Source organism: Choloepus didactylus, chromosome 1, assembly GCF_015220235.1.
Source record: "Choloepus didactylus isolate mChoDid1 chromosome 1, mChoDid1.pri, whole genome shotgun sequence".
In the NCBI taxonomy this organism is placed as follows: Eukaryota; Metazoa; Chordata; class Mammalia; order Pilosa; family Megalonychidae; genus Choloepus; species Choloepus didactylus.
In genome coordinates, this window is record NC_051307.1 from 111,470,306 (window position 1) to 111,479,616 (window position 9,311).

The window sequence follows — 9,311 nt, forward strand, 5'->3', positions numbered from 1 at the left end:
TTGGGTAAATTTATTCCTGATATTTGATTCTTTTAGCTGCTGTTGTAAATGGAATTTTTTTCTTTATTTCCTCCTCAGATTGCTCATTACTACTGTATAGAAACACTATTGATTTTTGCATCTTGATCTTGTGCCCTGCTACTTTATTAAATTCTTTTATTAGCTCTAGTAGCTTTGCTGTGGATTTTTTGGAGGACTTTCTATATATAGGATCATGTCATCTGCAATTAGGGAAATTTTTACTTCTTCCTTTCCAAATTGGATGCCTTTTATTTCTTTTTCTTGCCTAACTGTTCTGGCTAGAACTCCCAGCACAATGCTGAAGAATAGGGGTGACACTGGACATCCTTGTTTTATTCCAGATCTTAGAGGGAAAGCTTTTAGTCTTTCACCATTGAGTATGATTTTAGCTGTGGGTTTTTAATATATGCCCTTTATCATGTTGAGAAAGATTCCTTCTATCCCTATTTTTCTAATTTTTTTTTTCAATCAAGAAGACATGTTGGATTTTGTCAAATGCCTTTTCTGCATCAATTGAAATGATCACGGTTTCTCCCCCCTTGTTTTTCTAATGTGGTGTATTACATTAATTGATTTTCTTATGTTGAACAACCCTTGCATATCTAGGATAAATCTCACTTGATCATGGTGTATAATTCTTTTAATGTGTTGTTGGATTTGATTTGCAAGTATTTTGTTGAGAATTTTTCCTTCCATGTTCATAAGAGAAATTGGTCTATAATTTTCTTTTCTTGTATCTTTATCTGGCTTTGGTATTAGGGTGATATTGGCCTCAGAGTGAGTTAGGTTGTGTTCCTTCCTGTTCAATTTTTGGAAGAGCAGAATTGGTATTAACTCTTCTTTGAATGATTGACTGAATTTACCAGTGAAGCCAACTGTTCCTGGGCTTTTCTTTGTTGGCAGGTGTTCCAGTTTGCTAATGCTGCTGTTTTGCAAAACACCAGAAACAGACTGGCTTTTATAAAGGGGGTTTATTTGATCACACAGTTACAGTCTTAAAGCCATAAAGTGTCCAAGGTAAGGCATCTACAATAGGGCACCTTCACTGGAGAAAGGCCATTGGCACCTGGAAAACCTCTATTAGCTGGGAAGGCATGTGGCTGGCATCTGCTTGCTCCCAGGTTACGTTTCAAAATGGCATTCTCCAAAATGTCTCTGTGTCAGCTTCTCAGGGCAAACTCTGGGCCAGTACCTCCAAAGCATCAGCAAAACTCTGCTTTCAATGGCCTTCTTCAAAATGTCTCTGTAAGTTGCAGCAGCAAGCTCCTTCTGTCTGAGCTCTTATACAGGGCTCTAGTAAACTGATCAAAGCTCACCCTGAATGGGTGGGGCTGCACCTCCATGGAAATTATCTAACCAGAATTATCACCTACAGTTGGGTGGGTCACATCTCCATGGCAACAACCCAATCCAAAGGTTCCAACTTAATCAACACTAATACATCTGCCCCCACAAGATTGCATCAAACAACACGGTCTTTTCTGGGGGACATCATAATTTATACAAACCAGTACAGGATTCTGATGACTGATTCAACCTCTTTACTTGTAATTGGTCTGTTGAGATATTCCATTTTCTCTAGAGTCAGTTTAGGTTTTTTGTGTGTTTCTAAGAATTTGTCCATTTCATCAGGGTTGTCTAATTTTTTGGCATCCGGTTGTTCATTATATCCTCTTATGATTCCTTTTTTATTTCTGTGGGGTCAGTAGTAATGTCCCCTTCTCATTTCTGATTTTATGTATTTGCATCTTTTCTTTTTTTAAAGTCTAGCTAAGGGTGTGTCAATTTTATTGATCTTTTAAAAGAACCAAACTTTTGATTTTGTTAATGCTCTGTACTGTTTTTTTTTTTTTAATTCTCTAATTCATTTATTTCTGCTCTAATCTTTATTAAGTCTTTCCTTCTGCTTGCTTTGGGTTTAGTTTGCTGTTGTTTCTCTAGTTCCTCCAGGGGTGCAGTTAAGTCTTTGATTTTAGCTCTTTCTTCTTTTTTAATGTAAGCTTTTAGGGGTATAAAATTCCCTCTCAGCCCTGCCTTCACTGCATCCCATAAGTTTTGATGTGTTGTGTTCTTGTTTTCATTCATCTCAAGTTATTACTGATTTCCCTTGTAATTTCTTCTTTGACCCACTGATTGTTTGAGTGTGTTACTTAAATTTCATATATTTGTGCATTGTCCAGTCTCTGCCTGATATTGATTCTGGCTTTACTCCATTGTTTTGAGAGGAGATGCTTTGTATAATTTCAATCTTTTTACATTTATTGAGACTTGTTTTGTAACTCAACATGTGGTCTACCCTGGAGAATGTTCCATTTGCAGTTGACAAGAATGTATATTCTGCTGTATCTGTTTACAATGTTCTATATATGTCTGTTAGGTGTGGTTCATTTATCATACTATTCAAATTCTATGTTTTCTTACTAATCTTTTGTCTAGATGTTCTATCTATTGATAAACATGGTGTATTGAGACATCCAACTTTTATTGTAGAGCTGTCTATTTCTCCTTTCAGTGTTGTCAATGTTTGTCTCAGTTATTTTGGGGTACCATGGTTAGATGTATAACTACTTATGATTGTTATTTTTTCTTGGTGGATTGACCCTTTTTTACTATAGTGTATCATTCTTTGCTTCTTGTAACACCTTTTGATCTAAAGTCCATTTTGTCCAATATTAGTATAGCTATTCTGTCTCTTTTTTGGTTACTATTTCCATGGAATATCTTTTTCCATTCTATTTGCATCCTGGGTCTAAGATGAGTCTCTTGTAAATAACAAATAGTTGGATCATGTCACTTTGTGTCTTTTGATTGGGGAGTTTAATCCATTAGCATTTAGTGTTATTACTATAAATGCAGTATTTACTTCAGTCATTTTGTCCTTTGGTTCTTAAGTGTCATATCTTTTTTTTTTTTTTTTTTTTTGGAGGGGATATCTTTTTTCCTTTATGACAAACTCCTTTCCTGTATGGTTGATCTTTTTTGATGTATCTAACTGAACCCTGTCTTAGTTTTGTTTCTGTATATATTCAAAATACTTTCTATGTGGTTACTCTGGGGTTTGTATTACATGACCTACATTTATAAGCTATCGATTTGAAAAGATACCAACTTAGCTTCAATAGATTATATGTCCTTTGCTCCCATATCCCTGTTTCCCCTCTCTATGTAGTCTTTTGTTTCACATTATGTTTTTATACTTTGCTTGTCCATTTGCAGGAAATATGCCTTTTTTTGTTCAATAGTATTCTGACTCTTACAGGAATTAGAGTTTTATATTGAGGATACAGTATTATTGGGTTTTGCATTCAAATTTTTAGTTACCTTTACTGAAGAGCTTCACTGCTTCATAATATCCCTAGCCATTTCTCCTGTCATTTCCTTTCAGCCTACAGAACTCCATTTGGTAATTCTTTGTAGGTCAGATCTTTTATTGATGATGTCTCTCAGTTTCTGCTTATCTGTGAATATTTTTTAACTCTCCCCCATTTTTGAAGAACAGTTTTGCTGGGTAAAGAATTTTGACTGGCAGTTTTTCCCTTTCAGTACCCTAAATATATCATATCACTGCCTTCTTGCCTCCATGGTTTTGATGAGAAATTGGCACTTATCTTACTGAGGATTCCTTGTATGTGACAAGTCAGTTTTTCTTTCTGCTTTCAGAATTCTCTCTTTATCTTTGGCATTTGACATTCTGATTAGTGAGGCTATTTAAAAAGCTGTTCCAACATATTTGGTATTTGCAAACTCAGCAGCAGCCCACTTCTCTTGTACCAAAATCTGTTCTGGTTTGCTAATGCTACCATTATTCAATATACCAGAAATTGACTTTTATAAAGAGGGTTTATTAGCTTACAAATAACCTAAGATCTAAGGCCATAAAGGTGTCCAAACTAAGGTATCAATAAGAGGATACCTTCACTGAAGCAAGGCCGACAGTGTCTGGAACACCCCTGTCAGCTGGGAAGGCATCTGGCTGGCATCTGCTTGTCCTTTGCTCCCAGATTGCATTTCAAAATGGCTTTCTCCAAAATATCTCTGGGTATCTCTTAGCTTCTACAGCTTCTGTGCATCTAAGCTTCTCTGGAGCAAACTCTGGGTAGCATCTCCAAATGTCTCCAAGCATCTCCAAGTGTCAGTGTCAGCTCTTATCTTCTTTCCAAAAAGTCCCTCTCAGCTGCTCTGAGCTCATTCTGTTTATGAGCTCTTTATCAATCTCCAGTGATTAAATCAAGACCCACCCTGAATGAGTGGGGCCCATATCTCCGTGGAGATAAATTCATCAAAGATCTTGACTACAGTTGATTGAGTCACATCTCCATGGAAACAATCAAAAGATTAATGTCTACCCTCATGAGATTGCATTAAAGAACATGGCTTTTGAGGGACATAATATATCCAAACCAGCACAATTTCTGATGAGAAATTGGCACTTAATCTTATTGGAATTCATTTCAATGCTTTTCTCTTGCAGCTTTCATAAATCTCTCCTTGTCCTTGGCATTGGACAGTTTGATTACTATGTGCCTGGGTGTGGTTTTCTTTGAGTTTATCCTGTTTGTTGTTCATCAGGACTCTTTAATGTGCATATTCATGTCTTTTGATCAACTTGAGAAGCTTTCTGTCATTATTTCTATGAATATTCCTCCTGCTCCTTTCTCTTTCTTCTCCTGGGATTCCTATAATGTGTATTTTGGTACTCTCATTGTGTCCAAGTCTCTTAGGCTCTGTTCACTTTTTAAATTTCTTTTTTCTTTCTGCTCCTCAGTCTGAATCATTTCAATCTGTTTGTCTTTGAGGTCACTGATTCTTTCTTCTTCCAGGTTCACTCTGCTGTTGAAACCCTCTAGGAAATTTGTCATTTCAGTTAATGTGGTCTTCATCTCTAGTATTTTGGTTTGGTTCCTATTGAGAATCTCAAAGAGATTCTCATATTGTTCATTCATTGTTTTCCTCCTATCCTTTAATTGTTTCTCTATGTTTTTCTTTATATCCTTGAACATATCATGGATCATTAAAAAAAAAATTGTCCAGTATGTCCCATATCTGGTGCTCTTTGTTGCTGGTTTATGTATTTTTATGCTGTTCCTTTGGATGGGCCATTATTTCCTGTTTCTTTGTCTTGCAATCTTTCGTTGTACACTGTACATTTTAATATTTTAAAGTGTTAACTCTGGGGTTTAGCTCCTTATCTGTCTCTGCCTTCAGTTTGTAACCAATTAGTGATATGACAGAGATTTCCTTGAGTGCCAGAAGGTAACAGAAACAAACAAACCAAAGCAAAAAGCACCATTCACAGTCTTTGCAAATTGATTCTCGTTGGCTTGTGGTTTCCTTCAGAACTTAGTCCTATCAAGAAGCTCAGCCTGAAACAAATGCAAAGGGCATGGTCCTCTCTGTCTAATCTAAGCCTGGATGGAGCCTTGCAGCCTGCTTCTTTTCCTGGGTTGGTGCTTGCTTGTGGCCTTGGGAATTCCCCTTTTTACAGTTTATAGGAGTTCAAGTGCCCCCTTTACTCCCTTTGAAGAAGACTTTCACTCCCTCCTAGGTACTCTGTTTTGTGACTTAATTCAGGTAGCCCTTTGCCCTAAGGGCCTCTTTGTCTTAATTGTTTCTCACACTGCTTTAGCTGTCTGCAAGCTGCTACTCTGCCTTCAGAGACAAGTTTCCTGGTTCAATCTTTCAAGCTTCTACCTAATAGACTTGCATGACATACAGACACCCTATATATGCATAGGGGTTGCTCTGTTCCCTATGGAATAGGGCCAGGGACCTACAATGAGAGCGCAGGCTGGGGGATGAAGTAGGGGCTTGCAAGGGCACCATGAGATTTGCCTATCATTTTTCAGGCTTTTTCTTGATTTGGCACTTGCTCAGTGACTGCAATCCTTTAACCGTTTTCCAGATGTTTTCAGAAGGTGGTTCTGCCTGTTTTTGCTAGTTTTTCAGAGATTCTGTGGTGAGATGCTACCCTGGAGTGTCTTATACCACCATCTTGGTCTACAGGAAGCCTTACAAATACTTTTTAAATGCATTTTTATACCAGCAACAACATTTAAAAACAAGGCTTTTTTAAAATGGTATTTATATTTCTGCCTCTAGGCAAGCCGGGGGGCCTACATAGTGGGGTGGGACTGGGGTGGGCTGTGGGGAGGAGTCAGGTGCAGGGACCCTGATGTAGAGGCCCGTGTCGGCAACAGAGATAGCGGCAGGCAGTGGGAAGCTAAAGAGGCATTGGAGATAACTGCTTGTGAGGCAAGGGTGTCTACAAAACTATGAATGATACAAGAACTTTACTGGAAATTAAAGAGTACCCCGATGATGAGGTACAGAAACCGAGTACTAACTCAGGAAGAATGGCAAGAAAAGTGGGTGAGCTGCAACATTGCCTCTCATCAAGGAAAAGGACATCAGCTGTCAAAGAAGCATTTGGATACTTTTCTTAATGGCAAGAGTAGACTCAGATATTTTTCCCTCTTTCTGGAAAAGCAGTTGAGATGAGATGGTTTGCAGACCTAAGACATAGTGCAGTAGGTGTGGAGATCAGTGAACTTGGGATTCGAGAATTTTTTGCAGAGGAGAATCTTTCTTAATCAGAAGAACCAACTGCGGAAATTCCTGGAGCCAAAGTATTTAAGAGTTCTTCAAGGAATATTTCATTGTACTATTACAGCATTTTTTTTTATCTTTCTAGAGTAAATATTGGCAAATTTGATAGGATTTGGGATAGAGGAGCCCTAGTTGCTGTTAATCCAGGTGATCGAGAACGCTATGTTGATATAATGTTGTCCGTAACAAGATCTGTTGTTTCTTATGATCCAACTAAATATGAAGACCCATCATTTTGTGTTCCAGACACTGAAATTTAAAGGTTGTTTGGTACAAAATGCAATAGTCATTGTCCTGAGAAGGCTGAAGCTTTTGAAGAATGACATAAAAGTTGGGGAACTAAGTACATATTTGAAAAATTATCTCTATTTACAGATAAATAACATCTAGCAAATCAACATGTTTTTGAGCAACTGAAAATTATGCTCCAGCATGAAAATATAATGAATGACTAAAAAAATCATTCACCAATCACATCAAAGATCTTTGTTCAAAAATGCATATAACTTTTTAGAGAAAAATGCATACAAAAATATTAAAAGTGACTGTCTTTGGAGAGGAGAGAGTAATTAGGGGTAAAAGCAGACTACCTGCCTGTTTTACTTACAAACTGTAAAAATTTTTTACCATCAGCATGTATAACTTGTATAATTAATATCTAAAAGAGAAATGCAATGCATATAACAAAGAAATATGAGATGCAGAAAAATTGACATTGAGTGTAATACTTTAATAAGTTGCAAGGAAGGTAAAAAGAAAGTAATCTAAGAAGCTATATAAAATAATAATTTTTACTATAAACACCCTTATGCACCCCTTTTCACATTTTGTCTCCATATATAATAATTTTATATATAAGAGAATAAAGAAATGAATTTAACAGTTTAGTTAAATGAGCTAACTTATATGGAACCAAGTGTTTTTCCTAAACTGTAAAAATTTTGCAGATTTTACAATTAAGTTTTTTCCTGCATTTGGAAGTTTTGTTCTCTAGGTTGATTTTGTTTAAATAATAGTCTTATGAAGTACAGTGAATCCAGGTTCATGATTGCTCACTATGAAAATTTAGATTAAAATCTGTTTTTCATTAACATTCACATTTTATTGACTCACATTCCCCTCTAACTGCATTAATATCTAAAAGGTTTAGATTGTTTAGCTCATGTTAACAGAATGGTGTATTTATTAAAAATAAGTTAGTTAAAAAACGGTATTTACAACATAAAAAATATCAAATACATAGGAGTAAATGAATAAAAGGAGATGATCAGGACCTTTATGGGGAAAAAAATAAAGGAAAAAGGGAAAAAAAGAGAAATTATAAAGCATTTTTGAGAGAAAGAAAGTAGACCTAAATAAATGGAGGAATACATCATGTTCATTGGCTCCAAGACTTACTATTGTAAACATGTCAGTTTTCCTCAAACTGATTTATGATTCAATGCAAATAAATTGAAATAGTTATAGTGTTTGTGTGTGGGTGTGTAGGTGTGTGGGTGTATGTGTGTGGTATTTTATAAGCTTATGCAGTAATGTGCAGGAGCCAACTTATACCAGCTCATGAGAACTAATTTCTAAATATTCAGGAATTTGTAAGCTGGTTACTAAACCACTAGTGACTTTAAATCAGCATTGGTGGGAGAATTCTCCATTGAAATTGGAGAACATAGAGATTTTTTCCCCAAAATCAGGAATTTTTTCCCCCCAAAGAGCCAGTTTGCAAGCATACCACCAAGATTATCCTAAGCTTAATATGGAAATGCAAAAAAAGCAGAATATTTAAGATACACTTGAAGAATAAAAGCTAGATGGAAAACATTTACCAGATTTACCAGATATCATGATTAATAAAAGCAACAGGAATTAAGATATGTAGCATTGGGAAAGGAATTGAGAAATAGAGCAATGGAACATGATCGAGATTCCAGCACAGACCCACTATATTAGGGAATGATTCATGAGAAGATTGCACTGCAGACCTCTGGGGGAAAGGACAGTGTTTTCCGTAAATGGTGCTGCAAAATAGTGGAAAATGATCCCTATCTAATGGCTGATTTAAAAAAATAAGTTCCTGGTTGATCATAGATTTAAATATGACAGATTAAACAAAGTTGCTGGAAAATAATATAGGAGTGTATTTTAATGACCTTATGATAGGAAATATTTCTTAGAAGACAAAAAGCATTCATCTTAAACAATTGAGAAATTTTATGATATTAAAATTAAGAACTGCTATTCATTAAAAGACACCAGAATTTTACCAACAAGATTAGTACACAGCATATATAGACGTCAACATGAAAAAGAAAAATGACCAAATAGGAAAAATAGGCAAGAGATTTGAACAGGCATTTTATAGAAGAGGATATCCAAATATCCAATAAACATATGAAAGGTGCCCAATTTCATTTAGAGCAAGGAGAATGCAAATTCAAATCATAAGGACACACCCTATGCATACACACCAGAATGGCTAAATTAAGAAGATCAAGTATAGATGAGGAGAGAGCAATCGGAAAAATAATATTCTGTTGATGTAATAGAAATTGTAAAGCAGTTTGCATTCTCTAGTAAGGCTGAATATATGCATATCCTATGATCCATCAATTCTACTCTTTTTTTATATACCCAATGGAAACATATGCACATGTGAAACGTGTACAATAGCATTCATAGCAGCATCA

The 9,311-nt window shown here is 35.9% G+C and overlaps 1 pseudogene; it reads left to right on the forward strand.

The window, feature by feature from the left end:
* The first annotated feature begins 6,293 nt into the window (after nucleotides 1–6,293).
* Nucleotides 6,294–7,010, forward strand: LOC119537329 (annotated as a pseudogene).
* Nucleotides 7,011–9,311: the final 2,301 nt, after the last annotated feature.